Consider the following 18295-nt stretch of genomic DNA (forward strand, 5'->3'; position numbering starts at 1 on the left):
GCAAGTTGGGCTGTGCTGATGATTTCTTGCTGCTGACAGTTGGATTCTCACATTCCCTGGCTGTGAAGTCAAACATGGCCCGCTGTGTCAGGATCCATCATCTCAAAGGTTACGTTGTGCGTCAGGCAAACAGGAGGCTGCAATGTGTCCCAAATGCCATCCTATTCCCTACTTAGTGCACTACTTTTGACCAGGGTATACTACACTAAAATGGTGCCATTTGGGACGCAGCCTGCCTGTTACAGTCTGGTTACACCCACTCCTCATGAGGCCTAGGCCGGGCAGCAAACCACCAGCCAATCTAGGCAGCACTGGCCCAGGAGACACGTGCATATGTATGATCACGCATACACATAAACAGCTGCCATCTACAGCAGCATATGTTTGAGTAAGCACTACTTTTGGGGGGGGGGGGGATATTTGTAACACTATATCTGCCATGTGACATTCAGATAGATTGGATGCTAATGATTTCCCCCTTGTCACCGACAGCATAGGTTACGGATTGCTGAAAGGATGGAAAATGGCAGCACTGACCATGGGAAGGCAGAGAGTACACAAGGCCATCGTCTCTAACCATAACCCTACCTAGCTCTTAGCCCTGACCCTAGCTTTATGTCCACATCTCAGTTCAGCTGCTACCCTAGCCTCAAACATAACCCTAATCCTCTTTTGTTTTCATATCTTTTATTGACGTTTTTCTTATTTTGTTTGTGTCGGACAAAACAAAACCATTCCACCTGGTGGCAGACAAACAACAAATTCATACAATAAAAGACAAAACAACACGTACAAACAATTGACAATAGTGCAAAGAGTAAAAACAGTGGCATAGTTTGGGTCTATTATGACAGTAACGAAGTTGTGATGTGAGCTTGGAACCCTAACCCTTACCCTAGCTTCATGTCCACATCCTGGCCCACAGCAAGCCCCATCCCTGTACGCTCTGAACACACGTGCACACACAAACGGCTAGGCCGTTGTCTATACCAGTGTTTCAGTCCGGGACTCGATCCGGCTTTAAACTTACTCTTGGTTGTTGTAATGGTAGAATGCACAAGGTGTAATTTCGAAATTGGGTAGTTTTTCAGTCATTGCATACCGTATAGAGCTATTTATAACTTGTCAGAAATGTCCAGATCAACTAGACCATGTCAGCTAATGTTTTTTTTTTTTGTTTTTTAGCCCATAGATATTGTTGTAATTTGTTTGTCACTCAAATCACATGAATACACATTATACATGTAAAAATGTATAGAATTGCAAGAAACTTTGCTTTAAAACTGCAACATTTTCTTTGCACCCCATGAACAAAAATGTGTAGAATTGCAGGAAATAAGCTTAAACCTGCAAAATTGTCTCCACCAACAAGAAGGGTATGAACAGTTTGTGTCATGAGCAGTGCTTGTGCCCATAGAAATAGACATGTGCATGTGTGCGCATGCCGGTGGGGGCGCAGGATGTTCCCCGTTGCTGGAAGTTGGGCCCTGAGTGAAAAAGTTTGGGAACCCTTAGTCTATACCTGCGATTTTCTGACAGGCACTCCAATGGTCAACCAGGTAATGAGGTCAATTTGTTAAGGTCCAGTCAGAGTGGAAGAGGAGAAACGAGAGGTTTCGCTCCCGTCAAAATCTGTCCACGGTAAGCAGACCGTCTGCCTTTGCACCTTTGGCACAACGAAAGGCAGTGAAAAGAAAGTAAATGTCAGCCTCAAATAAGATTTTTGTATCGAGGTTAGGGAGACAGGAATGTTGATTTGAACATGAGTAGATGTTGATTTTTGAGAGTAATGTAAAGGCTCTATTCAACCCGTACCGGGGAAGTTCAGCGTTACAGCGTGATTGACATTTAAAAGGAATGTTCCTGCGTTAGCGGAGACTGCATCTGACGGTAAATGCTGCCTATGCAGGCTCGATTGGAAATGACCTTAACATTTCTATCACACAATCTGTAATGCTTCAGCGATTAAATAGAGCCCCAAGACAAAGTTTCAACCACACTGCTGTTCCGCTCTGCGGGGAATACCCAGGGTATGAGAAGCACACACAATACCCTGTTATTAAAACACAGAGGAACAAAACTGAATATCCATTGTTCAATTATATTTCATTGAATTGAGGTAATAAAAGAAGTAAAAGGGAATATAATATAAAGCCACTCAGCTCTCTTAAGAGATTTGACATATTCTACAGCCTTACACAAACATACTATAAAGGTTGCGTGTAAATTCAGAATGTATCAAAACCGTTATGGCTATTCAGCCTGGATTATGTCCCCATTTTCAGCTGGAGTGCAGAGTAATGAACTGACTCAGAGAGATTTGCACCTTTTGGATTTTTAATATGGAGTACCGCAAAGGCAGACAAAAGACTCTCCGTATCAGCACAGTACAGTCCGTCTACTGGAGTCCCCTAATGGGCTCTGGACACATTGCGAAGCACGCAGATACACACTCACACAAGCAGTCACACGTGTACGCGGACGCGCACGCACACACAAAACAATGTGGGAATGAATGTGGCTCACACAAAGGCGTGGTAATGAGAGCAAGAATCTATTCAGACAAGGGCCGTCAACGGAGACCTGCTGTGTGTGTGTGTGTGTGTGTGTGTGTGTGTGTGTGTGTGTGCGTGCGTGCGTGCGTGCGTGCGTGCGTGCGTGCGCGTGCGTCTGTGTCCTTCCGTGCAAGTGTATATGTGCGTACGTGTATGCTTCCATGCAAGTGTGTGTGTGTGTGTATGTGCGTGCATGTATGCTTCCATGCAAGTGTGTGTGCTTATGCGCTCAGGGCTGTGCATGCGTGCGTTCCTGAATGTGTGTGTGCATGTGTGAGACCCTCAGTAGGGATCTGCCTCTCTCTCTGCCCCACTGACATGGTATAGGGGCCAGGACCAGCAAGATTAGAACATAACAGTGGTGGAAAAAGTACCCAATTCTCATACTTGAGTAAAAGTAAAGATACTTTAACAGAAAATGACTCAAGTAAAAGTGAAAGACACCCAGTAAAGTATTTGTTTTTAAATACAGTTAAGTATCAAAAGTAAATGTAATTGTTAAAATATACTTAAGTATCAAAAGTTAAAGTTTAAATCATTTCAAATACCTTATATTAAGCAAACCAGATGTCACAATTATTATTCATTTACGGATAGCCAGGGGCACACTCCAGCACTCAGACATAATTTACAAACGAAGCATTTGTGTTTAGTGAGTCCAACAGATGTCACGTCCTGGCCAGTATAAGGGTTAATTGGTATTGTAGTTTGGTCAGGACGTGGCAGAGGGTATTTGTTTTATGTGGTTAGGGGTGGTGTGTTTTCTAAAGGGTATTTGATTTATGTATTCCGGGGTTTTTGGGCACTGTTCCTTGTTTATGTAGTTCTATGTTTAGTCTAGATTATCTGTTTCTATGTTGAGTTAATTGGGGTTGGACTTCCAATTGAAGGCAGCTGTGTGGTGTTGCCTTTGATTGGAAGTCCTATATTAGTTGGGTGTGTTTGTCTGTGTATTTGTGGGAGATTGTTCTGTGTTTCGCCTTGTGCCTTGCCAGACTGGCAATGGATTGGTCGTTCTCGTGTTTGTTGTTTTTGAGTTCATTTTGATTTAATAAATGTTCACAATGAACAAACACAGTCCTGCTGCATTTTGGTCCTCCTTCACCAACGACCGTGACAACAGATCAGAGGCTGTAGGGACGACGAGGGATGTTCTCTTGATAAGTGTGTGAATGGACCGTTTTCCTGTCCTGCTATGCATTCAAAATGTAATGAGTACTTTTGGGTTTCAGGGGAAATGTATGGAGTACAAAATATACATTATTTTCTTTAGGAATGTAGTGAAGTAAAAGCAAAAGTTGTCAAAAATATAAATAGTAAAGTACAGATACTTGAGTAGTACTTTAAAGTATTTTACACCACTGGAACATAATGAATTGAGCTGGAGCTGAGACAGATGTGACCTTGCCAGGCATTCAGCTGTCCCCCCATCGCTGTGTGTGGGTGCGCGTTCGCACATGCGTGTGTGCATGTGCGGTTTTTTTTGTATGTGTGTGTGCATATTTCTTTGTACTTGTATGTATGCTTCTTCAGAAACCTTGTGCACTAGCTAAAGAGGCTCTGAAGTCATGTTTCATCACACAGGTCTGTTATAACCAGACTGTAAGATTAGTGGAATCTGTGTGGGTAGCTGGACAGGTAGGATTGACTGACAGTGAGGGTGAACAGGTGGTCACGGGTCAGGTGACAGAGGAATGGATGAGACTGAGGCAGGAATTCCTTTAACCATAAAGTGGTATATTTACTGAGTAGTCTGTGCTGCACAAGAAAGGAAACAGAATAACAGGTATCCAATCAAATTCATAATCAGAAAGATCAAATCATAACAATCATTCATTATTAACATAATTTAGGGAATTCAACAATCCAGTTCATTAATTAGTCAATAGGAATCGTCTGTGAGTAATTTAGGCTCATAAATATTTATCATAAATCATGAAAGAATAATACAAACAGTGATCGGTTATTCAATCTATAATCGCCATTAGTTGGATACAGACAGACATTTCCCTTTGTCTCCTTGGCTGAGATGAGAATATAAGTTGAGTCTATTCAATAGACTGGCCATGGCTTTGAGAACAGAGAGGGAGATCTGTACAGCACTCCGACAGCAGCACCTTGGGTTGTTAACACCTCTTTCAGACTTTTTTCCCCCATCAATGTAAAAAATCTGCAGAGCTGGGATTCTTGTATACCCATATATATCTATAACATTCTATTGGTTGCAAGAATTTTGTATAGTCATTTAAATTGAAAAAATGTAAGTTCATAAACCAAGTGCCATGGAATCGGTACATCGAAAATCTCTTTCCAACTATTTAGCGATCTATATGGCACAGCTGTCAATTTTGTGGTCCTTAAATGAAACTGGTATACTTTTTTATTTATCACAATTTTCTTTAACCAATTTTGGTCTTTAATGCAGGGTCGACAGACAAGTTCCTCTTTCCTCTTCCATTTTTGCGGTAATACTGCAATCAATTGGTTGTCATTTTGAGTAGAGCAGACATTTCCATATATTTTTGCAAGCATCATGTGTGACATACCTACCTAGTCCTATGTATGTTATAATTTATAAAGGTTATACAGTTTTTTTATATTTTTTTTAAATATATTTTTTTTAATCAATTACTATATTTTAGTTTAACCATTTATTGTAATATTTCTTCTGTCTTTTCTGGTGGATTAAACTGAAATTGCAACCACCTTTCTACGCAACCACCTTTCTAACCAAAAGTGAGAGGTTGTAATCTTAATAAAGGCAAAAAGGCCATTCTTGAACATGGGGTGAGTCATTCTTAATAATCTGCTAGAGAACCAGTTTGGATTTAAGTATTACTTGTGTATGACTGAAGCCTTTAGTGAGAAGTCTAATGCTTTAATATTTAATCATTTCTACCCTCTGAATTCATATTCATTATATAAATAGGCCCATTTAATTGTGTAGGCAAGAACATGAGCAAATAGGTAAACTGGGATATGACTAAAGAGTTAATCAGGGTGATTATTTCCACAATTAGACAGGTATTATCCTTTTCATGGTAGCAAAATTGTATATTTTTGCTAACATTGTATTCAAATGTATTGTAGTGAGAGCATTTCTTTCTTTCGGGATATAAATACCTGTTCACTTCACCGTCAGACCATGTTATTGGTAAACTACACGATAATGTAAAATCTGTATTTTTTTGTGATCCAATACGTAATATAGCACAATTATCATGATTTGGTTGTAATCCAGAAAGGTTAGAAAAAGTATGAGGCTGTGGAGGGATTTAAAAGAAAACATGAATCCTCAGAGTACAATGACACCTTCGTTTTTAAACCCAAAATTTCTAGGCCCTTGATATTATTTGTCACGTCCTGACCAGCAGAGGGCATAATTGTGTTAGTCTTGGTCAGGATGTGGCAGGGGGTTTGTGTTTGTTAAATGTTGTGTGGGTGATTGGACTCCCAATTGAAGGCAGGTGTGTTGAGTTGCCTTTGATTGGGAGTCCTATATAGGAGTGTGTGTTTTTCTTTGGGGGTTGTGGGTAGTTGTCCTTGCACTGCGTTGTATGTGCCTGCAAGACTGTTGCTGTCGTCTTTATTGTTTTTGTCCAGTGGATACTTTACTCCTTTTTTTAAAATTAAAAAACATGAGTATCCACATACCTGCTGCGCCTTGGTCCATTCTTGACGACGGTTATGACATTATTGTTGATTTAGATAGATATGCTGATAGTGGACAACCTTGTTTTACACCTCTTGACAGTTTAATACTTTCTGATAAGTAGCCATTATTTCATATTTTACACCTAGGGTTAATATACATAACTTTAACCCATTGTATAAGAGATTCTCCAAAATTGAAATATTCCCGGCATTTATATATAAACTCCAGTCGTACTTTAATAAAGACCTTTTCAAAGTCAGCTATGAATACCAGTCCTGGGTTCTCAGATTTTTCATAGTGTTCTATTGTTTCCAATACTTGTCTTATCTCCAATGTATCGTCCATGTAAAAAAAAAAAAAAACCTGTCTGATTAGGATGAATAAAATCCGACAATATCTTTTTAATTCTGTGCGCTATGCATTTTGCTAGAATTTTTGCGTCACAACACTGAAGTGTAAGGGGCCTACCATTTTTTTTTATGGACTGGATCTTTATATTTACCACTTTGGTCCTAATAATGAAATTCTTGTTGAGTATCTGATAATCTACCATTTTTATAGGAGTGGTTAAAACATGCTAATAACAGTCCTTTGAGTACATAAAAAAATGTTTGGTAAAACCTCAACTGGTATGCCATCCAGCCCTGGAGTTTTCCTGGACTTAAAGGCTTTAATTGCATCAAGAAGTTCCTCCTCTGTAATTTGGCCTTTACATGAGTCTTTCTGTACAGCTGTTGGCACCCTAGTCCCTATGTAGCTTTGGTCAAAAGTAGTGCACTATATGAGGAATAGGGTCCCACATATACCTTCACCCTCCACTATCACAGCCAGAAGGCCACCAGATGTCCTCTTTTAAATCAAATCAAACTACTCATGTGGTCGGTGCCACTAAAGTACTGGTGCAGCCCAGAGCGAAAATAAATATGGAATGGCATATCTGGGAGATTCGTTTGCAGGGTACGTCTGAGTGACCTCTGTCTGTGTGCGAGTGCGTGCATGTGTGTGTGGGGGGAGAGAGGCGCTGTAATCATCCAACAGTTTATTAAGTCCCCCAACACACTCCTAAAATTGAGTGGTACAATGCAGTGAGATGCAACTGCCATTATAATCTTATTTCTATTCAATTCCATTTATTGACCTAAGATTACACAATACAACAGCAGTAGTGTTGTACTTGCATACATGATTATATGTACTGTTATTATTACTGTTATTATCCTCATTGCATTCTACTGTATTTATGCTGTACCACTATACTGCTTTGGCAATATCTACAAATTGCATTTCATGCCAATAAAGCAATCTGAATTTGAATTTGAATTTGAGAGAGACGTAGAGAGATGGAGATGGGGAGCGGGAGACGGAAAGAGGGTTTAATAGGTAAAACCACAGGAGGTTGGAGCACAATGTAGGACGCATACGGAGTCAGCTAACAACCCGTGACCACAGCGTAATTATAAACCGATTTGTAATAATGAATTGCTTTCCGTAGCGGTGTTATGACCGCGCCGCGCTAAGCTGCTCTTAGCTGCCTGCGGCGAAGATAACGAACAACAACGGAGAGCGAGCGAGCGAGAACCATGGTGTTGAGCTTTACTATTTTACAAAGGGAATCCAACAGAGAAAGTCACTGTGATTCCCTGTAGACAAAATCATTACACTCTTAGCCCCAAATCCTGTCTCATTTGGGGGCTCTGGGTGTAACAAACAATATCTAGTGTAAAGGAGAAATGGTGGATGGTTGGTGGTGGGTGGTGGAGAGGGAGGCCTACTGAGTGTGTCCCAGTCGAAGTGCCTGAATCTGGGCTTAGAGCAGAGCGGTGGCAGCCTCTCCCTGGCTCTGGAGGAATGAGATCTGACTGGGGCTGGATGGTTATTAATGTGGCGCTGAGTTTGGGGGTGTGGGGGCGCATGCACGTGTGCGTTTTAGACTAGCAAGAGAAGATAAATCCAGAGGCAGACTGCGGGAGACAATCTGATTACAGTTCCCCTCAAGCTTTTCATCTTCATACTGCTCAGAGCTCACCATGGCAACCAGGAGAAAGACCCAACTGCCACCAACGGTTAGACAGTCACCCTATCTGTCCTGTCCTTGCAGGATCCAAAGGAGGGGGACAACACAACCACACAACCTACAGTACACCTTGCATCTAGCTAGCCTCTATCTTTTGCTCATCCTTTTCAGAATTTGGCCAAATATACCATTGTGTGGTGAATACAGGGGACAGAGGGGAGTCTTACAGCCAAAGACATAGACATAAAAAGGACCATCCTGACAATCCGGGACTATGGCGATATACAGTACCAGTCAAAAGTTTGGACACCTACTCATTCAATGGTTTTTCTTTGTTTTTTACTATTTTCTACATTGTAGAATAATAGTGAAGACATCAAAACTATGAAAAACATATGGAATCATGTAGTATTTTGATTTGTTTAACATTTTTTTGATTACTACATGATTCCATATGTGTTATTTAATAGTTTCGCTCTCTTCACTATTATTCTACAATGTAGAACATAGTAGAAATAAAGAAAAACCCTTGAATGAGTAGCTGTGTCCAGACTTTTGACTGGTACTGTAGTTTACAGGCTTGCCCCCTAAACCTCCCTAAATAAACTAGAAGTAATTTATCACACTGCTATCCGCTTTGTACCAGTGCCCCCTACAACATTCATCACTGTGACCTTTACACCCTGGTCAACTGGCCCTTGTTACATACACAACGTCAGACCCACTGGTACCAATTTATTTACAAGTCCCTCATAGGCAAGTCTCCCGCTCTACCTCAGCTCGCTCTTCAACATCTCCACTACCATTCCCAAAGCCTGCACTTCCATTGGCCGTCATTCATTCTAGTTTTCCACCACCAACGACTGGAACGAGCTGCAAAAGACCCTCAAACTTGACACATTCATCCCACTAGACTCCTTCAAAAACATATTAACTGAGCTGCTATCTGATCAATGTATCTGCTGATCATTAAGTCTGCTGTGTTGCATTGGACTTCTCTGCTCTAACCAACCCACTGTGAATATTTCTTATTGTTGTATATTTGATTAATTTGGACCTTTCCTCTGTATAGTGTGTTTTAATTATTTTTAGTGGTATTGTATGTTGTCCTGTTCACTGTTGCGATGTTATTTAAATGAGTATTGGTTCTCAATGTACTTATCTGGGTAAATAAAGGTTAAATAAAACAAATAAATTAACATAGCAAGGTAGAGCCAAGTCTACACACTAACCATACTCCATTCCTTACTCGTGAGAAAAGTTGGATAGGGTTCAGGGATTTAGGTGTGTGTGGGAGTTATTTACATTTACATTTAAGTCATTTAGCAGACGCTCTTATCCAGAGCGACTTACAAATTGGTGCATTCACCTTATAATATCCAGTGGAACAACCACTTACAATAGTGCATCTAAATCTTTTTAAGGGGGGGGGTTAGAAGGATAACTTTATCCGATCCCAGGTATTCCTTGAAGAGGTGGGGTTTCAGGTGTCTCCGGAAGGTGGTGATTGACTCCGCTGTCCTGGCGTCGTGAGGGAGCTTGTTCCACCATTGGGGTGCCAGAGCAGCGAACAGTTTTGACTGGGCTGAGTGGGAATTGTGCTTCCTCAGAGGTAGGGAGGCGAGCAGGCCAGAGGTGGATGAACGCAGTGTCCTTGTTTGGGTGTAGGGCCTGATCAGAGCCTGAAGGTACGGAGGTGCCGTTCCCCTCACAGCTCCGTAGGCAAGCACCATGGTCTTGTAGCGGATGCGAGCTTCAACTGGAAGCCAGTTATCAAATCAAATTTTATTTTGTCACATGCGCCGAATACAACAGGTGAAATGCTTACTTACGAGCACTTAACCAACAATGCAGTTTTAAGAAAAATATGTGTTAAGTAAAAAATAGATAGTAAAAAATAAAAAATAAGAAATAAAAGTAACAAATAATTAAAGAGCAGCAGTAAAATAACAATAGCGAGGCTATATACAGGGGGTACCGGTACAGAGTCAATGTGCTGGGGCATCGATTATTCGAGGTAATTGAGGTAATATGTACATGTAGGTAGAGTTAAAGTGACTATGCATAGATAATAAACAGAGAATAGCAGCAGCGTAGAAGGGGGGGCAATGCAAATAGTCTAAGTAGCCATTTGGTTAGCGGTTCAGGAGTGTTATGGCTTGGGGGTAGAAGCTGTTGAGAAGCCTTTTGGATCTAGACTTGGCGCTCCGGTACCACTTGCCATGCGGTAGCAGAGAGAACAGTCTATGACTAGGGTGGCTGGAGTCTTTGGCAATTTTTAGGGCCTTCCTCTGATACCGCCTGGTATAGAAGTCCTGGATGGCAGGAAGCTTGGCCCCAGTGATGTACTGGGCCATACGCACTACCCTCTGTAGTGCCTTGTGGTCGGACGCCGAGCAGTTGCCAAACCAGTCAGGATGCTCTCGATGGTGCAGCTGTATAATTTTTTGAGGATCTGAGGACCAATGCCATATCTTTTCAGTCTCTTGAGGGGGAATAGGTTTTGTCGAGCCCTCTTCACAACTGTCTTGGTGTGCTTGGACCATGATAGTTTGTTGGTGATGTGGATACCAAGGAATTTGAAGCTCTTAACTTGCTCCACTTCAGCCCCATCGATGAAAATGGGGGCGTGCTCGGTCCTTTTCCTGTAGTCCACAATAATCTACTTTCTCTTGACCACTTTGAGGGAGAGGTTGTTGTCCTGGCACCACATGGCCAGGTCTCTGACCTCCTCCCTATAGGCTGTCTCATCATTGTCGGTGATCAGGCCTACCACTGTTGTGTCATCAGCAAACTTAATGATGGTGTTGGAGTCATGCCTGGCCATGCAGTCATGAGTGAACAGGGAGTACAGGAGGAGACTGAGCACACACCACTGAGGGGCCCCTGTGTTGAGGATCAGCGTGGCGGATGTGTTGTTACCTACCCTTACCACCTGGGGCAGCCCATCAGGAAGTCCAGGATCCAGTTGCAGAGGGACGTGTTTAGTCCCAGGTTCCTTAGCTGAGTGATAAGCTTTGAGGGCAATATGGTGTTGAACGTTGAGCTGAAGTCAATGAATAGCATTCTCACATAGGCATTCCTTTTGTCCAGTTGGGAAAGGGCAATGTGGAGCGCAATAGAGGTTGCATCATCTGTGGATCTGTTGGGGCGGTATGTAAATTGGAGTGGGTCTATGTTTTCTGGAATAATGGTGTTGATGTTGGCCATGACCAGCCTTTCAAAGCACTTCATGGCTACAGGAGTAAGTGCTATGTGTTGGTAGTCATTTAGGCAGTTTAACGTAGTAATTATTGGGCACAAGGACTATGGTGGTCTGAAACATGTTGGTATTACAGACTCAGACAGGGAGAGGTGGAAAATGTCAGTGAAGACACTTGTTGGTTCGTCAGTGCATGCTCGGAGTACACGTCCTGGTAATCCGTCTGGCCCTGCGGCCTTGTGAATTTTGACCTGTTTAAAGGCCTTACTCACATCGGCTACGGAGAGCGTGATCACATAGTCGTCTGGAACAGCAGATGCTCTCATGCATGTTTCAGTGTTACTTGCCTCGAAGCGAGCATAAAAGTTATTTAGCTCGTCTGGTAGGCTCGTGTCACTGGGCAGCTCGCGGCTGTGCTTCCCTTTGTAGTCTGTAATAGTTTGCAAGCCCTGCCACATCCGACGAGCATCGGAGCCGGTGTAGTACAATTCGATCTTAGACCTGTATCAACACTTTGCCTGTTTGATGGTTTGTAAGAGGGCATAGCGAGATATCTTATAAGCTTCCAGTTTACAGTCCTGCTCCTTGAAAGCAGCAGCTCTACCCTTTAGCTCAGTGTGGATGTTGCCTGTAACCCATGGCTTCTGGTTGGGGTATGTATGTACAGTCCCTGTGGGTACGATGTCATCGATGCACTTATTGATGAAGCCAGTGACTGATGTGGTGTACTCCTCAATGCCTTCGGAATAAACCTGGAACATGTTCCAGTCTGTGCTAACAAAACAGTCATGTAGCTTAAAACCTCTTCAGCGTCTCATCCCGTCACCGGGATCAAAATCCAGCGAAAAATCATATCGCCAATTAGCATTAAAAAAAAAATCATAATTTAAAAAAAAAAATAATAATATATATATTTTTTATTTATAGATACACCTCTCCTGAATCGACCCACGTCGTCCGATTTCAAAAAGGTTTTACAGGAAAAGCAAATCATTAGATTATATTAGATGAGTCCATCGTAAAAAGCAGCTTCATAGCCATTTTCCGACCAACCACTTGCATCACATATAATCAAAAAACAGCTAAATGCAGCACTAACCTTTTACAAACTTCATCAGATGGCACCCCTAGGACATCATGTTATACAATGCATGCATTCTTTTGTTCAATAAAGGTCATATTTATATATAAAAACAGCATTTTACATCTCTGTCTGAGGTTGACTACATAATTTCCCCTCAAAAGCATCCCGGTAAACAATGCTACATTTCCCTAAATTACTATCCTATAACGATTTTTTAAATGTATATTGTCAATCTAACATTTATAGATGAATATCTCTTGAGAACACCCGTCATACCAGATTTTAAATTAACTTTACTGGGTAATCACACTTTGCGATAAAAGGAGATGCGATACTCAGAAAATTAGCTAATATACAGAGCTCGGCGCCATCTTGGAAACAATCGCATGTCACATCTCATCTTGTATAATATTGTCAATAATCGCCTACCTTTAGTTGTCTTCATCAGAAAGCATCCCAGGTCCACAACAGATGTATTTTCGGTCAAAAAGTCCATACTTCACGTTCCATTAGCCTGATGTTGGTAGCGCGTCCTATGGCTCTCTCCAAGCGCAGGGCTGAAGTTCCGAATAAAATGCAATGCTCCCGCATGTAGGTTCGTTCAAACATGTCAAACGTTGTAAACATAAATCTTCAGGGCCTGTAACACCAAGAGAGCCAATAAGATTCGAGGGGGATGATGTCATGGCCTTTAAAACCGTATCCAAAGGTGGGGGCAGACATGGCCGCCGGCGTCATAATGGTGATGGCCCATCCCTGTGACCAATTTCAAACTCGTGTCATTCACTGAGTTTTGACTCTATAAGGCTCAAACCACTGTGAAAGGACTGGCGACATCTAGTGGAAGCAATAGGAAGTGCTCACTGAACCATTGTTAACGGTGTGATTAATAAGGAAAGATGAGAAGTCGAGTCCACAATTCAGAATTCCACTTCCTGTTTCAATCGGTCTCGGGGTTTTGACTGCCATTTGAGTTCTGTTATACTCACAGACACCATTCAAACAGTTTTAGAAACTTTAGAGTGTTTTCTATCCATATATAATAAGTATATGCATGCCCTAGCTTCTGAGTTTGATTAGTAGGCCGTTGAAAATGGGAACGATTTTTTTTCAAAATGCGCTGTGGCGCCCCCTATCCTACGGTATCCTCATCTGCTTCATCTGACTACTTTTTTATTGACAGATTCACGGGTGCTTCCTGCTTTAATTGTTGCTTGTAAGCAGGAATCGGGAGGATAGAATTATGGTCAGATTTGCCAAATGGAAGGCGAGGGAGAGCTAGAGTTTTTTTCCCTCTGGTTGCACATTTTACATGCTGGTAGAAATGAGGTAAAATGGATTTAAGTTCCTCTGCTTTAACGTCCCCGGCTACTAGGAGTGCCGCCTCTGGATGAGCGTTTTCCAGTTTGCTTATGGCCGTATACAGCTCATTGAGTGCAGTCTTAGTGCCAGCATTGGTTTGTGGTGGTAAATAGACAGCTACTAAGAATATAAATGAAAACTATCTTGGTAAATAGTGTGGTCTACAGCTTATCATGATATACTCTACCTCAGGCGAACAAAACCTTGAGACTTCCTTAGATATCGGGATGAGGGCCTTGTCGGGTGTCTGGAGTAAATCCCTCTCGTCCGACACGTTAAAAAAGTAATTGCTGTCCTGATTTCTAGAAGCTCTTTTCGGTCATAAGAGACAATGGCAGAAACATTATGTACAAAATAAGTTACAGATAACGCAAAAAAACACCAACAATTGCATTATTGGTTAGGAGACTCTATAATGGCAGCCATTCTCTCCAGTGCCATTTACTGTAGTTAGTGGACAGACCAGAGAGAAGATGGTAGGAGGTAGGTAGGAGAGTGGGATGAGAAGAATATCACCAGTCTTTTTTAGTGAACAACTATAGATGACAGGACTGAAATGTTGGTCTTTTTGTTCTGCCTTTTAATAGCTTAGCCCAACAAAGGGACCAGTTCTTAATTGAAGATAATACCTCATGCTTCTTTGACACTTTAAACCACTTTGTAAGTGTTTGAAAGCTCTGACTGTAGACCTCCAAAGCTGATTAGCCTTTATAACATACTGTCAGGTTGGCTTCTAAAATGAGAACATAAAGCATTTTGTGAACTTGTCTTGAGGAGAGAGGAGAGATTTGGTAGAGTTAACACACACACACCACCACACATAACTAATCACTGTGTTTTGATTGGTCTATTTTCAAACCATTTAAAGAACCATGCCCAGAGAACATAGCAGAACCAAACCTTTCAGACCTAGAAACCACCACTGGTGAGGGACCCTGTGAGTAACAGGTACATAATCACACACTTACACACTCAGGTACACACAGCAGGTAGACATTCACTTATGGACCACACAAAGCACTGAACAGAGCGGGGTGTCGACCACAGTAAACTAAATCACCAGTGTTGTTTGCCTCTCTCACTTGAATAAGAAAGCTATTGCTTGACAGAGCAATAAAGTGAGAGAGAGAGGTACACTAATGTAGTCCCTCAACAGTTTATTAAGTCTGGTACAGCGTAGTGAGATACAACTGTTATTAGACGGAAAGCGTTTTAGAAGGGTAACCTTGGTAACTGCTCTCAGGATAACTACTGGCCTCAGTGCAGTACTCACTACCATGTTCAGAGACTGCCACACAGTGGTCACCTGGGGTATTACAGATAGTACAGCACCCACAGAGTTCAAGCTGAACAGCGTGCACTTACAAATGTGTTAACATACAGAGTGAACACCATATCTATTACATAGGTAAATTGTGTGAAATCACACAAAGCATTATTGTGAGCACAAAGAGTTGTTGTTATTATTATCATCACACAGATAATTATACTTTCTCACCTCAATCAGGTCTCACTGGGCACACATTGGTTGAACCCAATGTTGTTTCCACGTTATTTCAACTAAATTACGTGGAATAGATGTTGAATTGATGTCTGTGCCCAGTAGGGTGTGATAGAGTAAGACTCTTCAACACCAGTGTGATTTATACATTTAATTACTTGTGAATCAAGTACATAGAAAAATATGGTAAAATATGATTTAGTCTTATATTCAAGTAAACCCATACACAGTTCGCTATTTTCAATAGTTTCCTCTAAATCAAAATGAGATGATGGTAATTGCACGGGACGTCAGACTTATTGTCGTTATTATCACATCAAATGTCTAGACTTTGTTGTTTCCACCATCTTAGCTTCACAGCAAGCACCAGTCTGTCCAACTCAACAGACCACTTAAAGTGCTGTTAGAGGCTTCAAAATACCTCATAACCACTTTCTCCTTTCCATCCTAGTGTTCCCTCTGCTCCCTGCAGGATGTACAGTATCCTACATCCCAAATTACACCCTATTCCCTTCAAAGTGTGCTACTTTTGACCAGGGCCCATAGCGTAGTGCACTATGTAGCCAGGGAATAGGGTGCTATTTGGGCCGTTGCTTTAGCCTCAGCTCCCTTTGGCTCTCTACAGCTCCAGTCAGCAGCTTAAGTAAAGTAAAGGGCCTGATCTTCCATCACCTGCTGCTCAGAACATCTCCATCTCTCCTCTCTCTCCTCCTCCAGCACAGTATCTGCCTGTCTGCTACAGTCCTCTGAATGGGGGTAAAAAAAAATATCCTTTTAAAGCCAGTAAACAAAGTGACTTTAACACAACTCTTTTTGAAATGGCCATAACCAGTGGTGTAAAGTACTATTTATATATTTTGTAACTTTTACTTCACTACATTCCTAAAGAAAATGATGTACTTTTCCCTGACACCCAAAAGTACTCGTTACATTTTGAATGCTTAACAGGACAGAAAATGGTCCAATTCGCACACTTATCAAGAGAACTGGTCATCCCTACTGCCTCTGATCTGGCGGACTCACTAAACACAAATGCTTTGATTTAAAATGATGTCTGAGTGTTGGAGTGTGACCCTGGCTATCCGTAAATAAAAAAGGAAAAAATAAAATTGTGTTGTCTGGTTTATTTAACATAAGGAATTTTAAATTAATTAAAACATTTATATTTTAGCAACTAAATTTACTTTTGATGCTTAAGTATATTTAAAACCAAATACTTTTAGACTTTTACTCAAGTAGTATTTTACTGCGTGACTTTCACTTTTACTTGAGTCATTTTTATTAAGGTATCTTTAATTTTACTCAAGTATGAGAATTGAGTAATTTTTCTACCACTGGCCATAACTAAACGCAGTGGTCCACAAATGGTGGGTCAAGAATCAACAAAGGTTGGTGAAAATGGAAAGGTCTTGGTGGGCCATGACACAAAAAGGTTTGGTAACTATTGGAGGATAAGGAGAGAATATTTGACATGGGGAAGGGGAGAGTGGTGAGAGTAGAGAAGTGAAGAGAGGCTTGAGGTTAGAGAGAGAACAGTAGCTCAGTGTCACACCCTGATCTGTTTCACCTGTCTTGTGATTGTATCCATCCCCCACCAGGTGTCTCCCATTACCTTGTGTATTTATACCTGCGTTTTCTGTTTGTCTGTTGCCAGTTCGTCTTGTCCCATCAAGTCCTAACAGCATGTTCCTGTATTTCCTGTGCTCTAGTTTTTGCTTTTCCTCGTCTTCCCAGTTCTGACCTTCCTGCCTGTCCTTATCTTGATCCTGCTTGGCGTCCTGTACCTGCCTGACTCTGATTTGGATTACGACTCTTTGCCTGCCTTAACCTACCGATTGCCTGCCCCTTGAACTGTAATAAACTCATGTCACTCCAGACTTGGAAGTGACTTGGCTACAGCTCTCTACCACCTCCATACAGCGCTAAAATATCCCTAATTAGCATAACCTAACTGGGGAGCATGTCTACATTTACAGCAATTACATTCCTTTAGTTTCTTAGCTACCGCTACCGTCCGAATCACCACGGTATGATTAGCCAGCTACGTGCCACAAAGGTAATTTAATCTGCCAGTGTAGTGTGGACAGGGTTTACATCCCAAATGGCACCCTAGTCACTACAAAGTAGTGTACTATGTAGGGGATTGGGTGCCATTTGGGACTCGGTCGGGATATCGACAGAAAGGGACCTGGATGAGAAGGAAATTAAAGAGTGATTGTAGGAAAGCAATGTCATCGGGCTTTATTACGATAAGAGAGGGGTATTAAAGGTAGATTTAGATTGGATTTACAGCTCACAGTTTGGTGAACCACGCTTACACGATAAGGAACCTTGCCTGAGACCTGACGTCTTGTGTTAGGCCTATATAAATCACTAGATCACTACATCTGCTACTGCATGGTCTGCATGTTTGCAGGCCATTGAGCAGCAGACCTGTGGTGGGGGAATGCATTGAAGTGCTTAATACCAAACTATTGGTCCATTATTAGTCAGTGTTATGCAGGGAGTTGAGGGGAGGGAAGCTGGGAATCTCACATAGTTTAGTTAATGTTGGTAGGCTAAGGCCTAGATTCAATCAGATTAAGCATTAACAGGCGAAAGCCGATACCTGCATAGCTGATGTTTTGGTGGTGTTGGAGGAGTAACTGCATTGGAGCTGTCAAATCGGTGAACAGCTGCTCTTGTGATCATTGTCAAGCCGCACCTGTCCGACACATGTTAGAAGTTCAGAACGGGAAAGTGTAGGCTATATCGAAATAATCACACTGAAATTGAAAATCATTTAACTAAATAATGAGGATTTCTATCAGCCTAATCGAGGCGTAGATAACATCTCACATGTCAGTGTTCCAAATTGTAAAATCAAATCAAATTGTATTTGTCACATGCTTCATCAAAAACAGGTGTAGACTAACAGTGAAT

The sequence above is a fragment of the Salmo salar genome, chromosome ssa07, assembly GCF_905237065.1.
Source record: "Salmo salar chromosome ssa07, Ssal_v3.1, whole genome shotgun sequence".
NCBI lineage: Eukaryota > Metazoa > Chordata > Actinopteri > Salmoniformes > Salmonidae > Salmo > Salmo salar.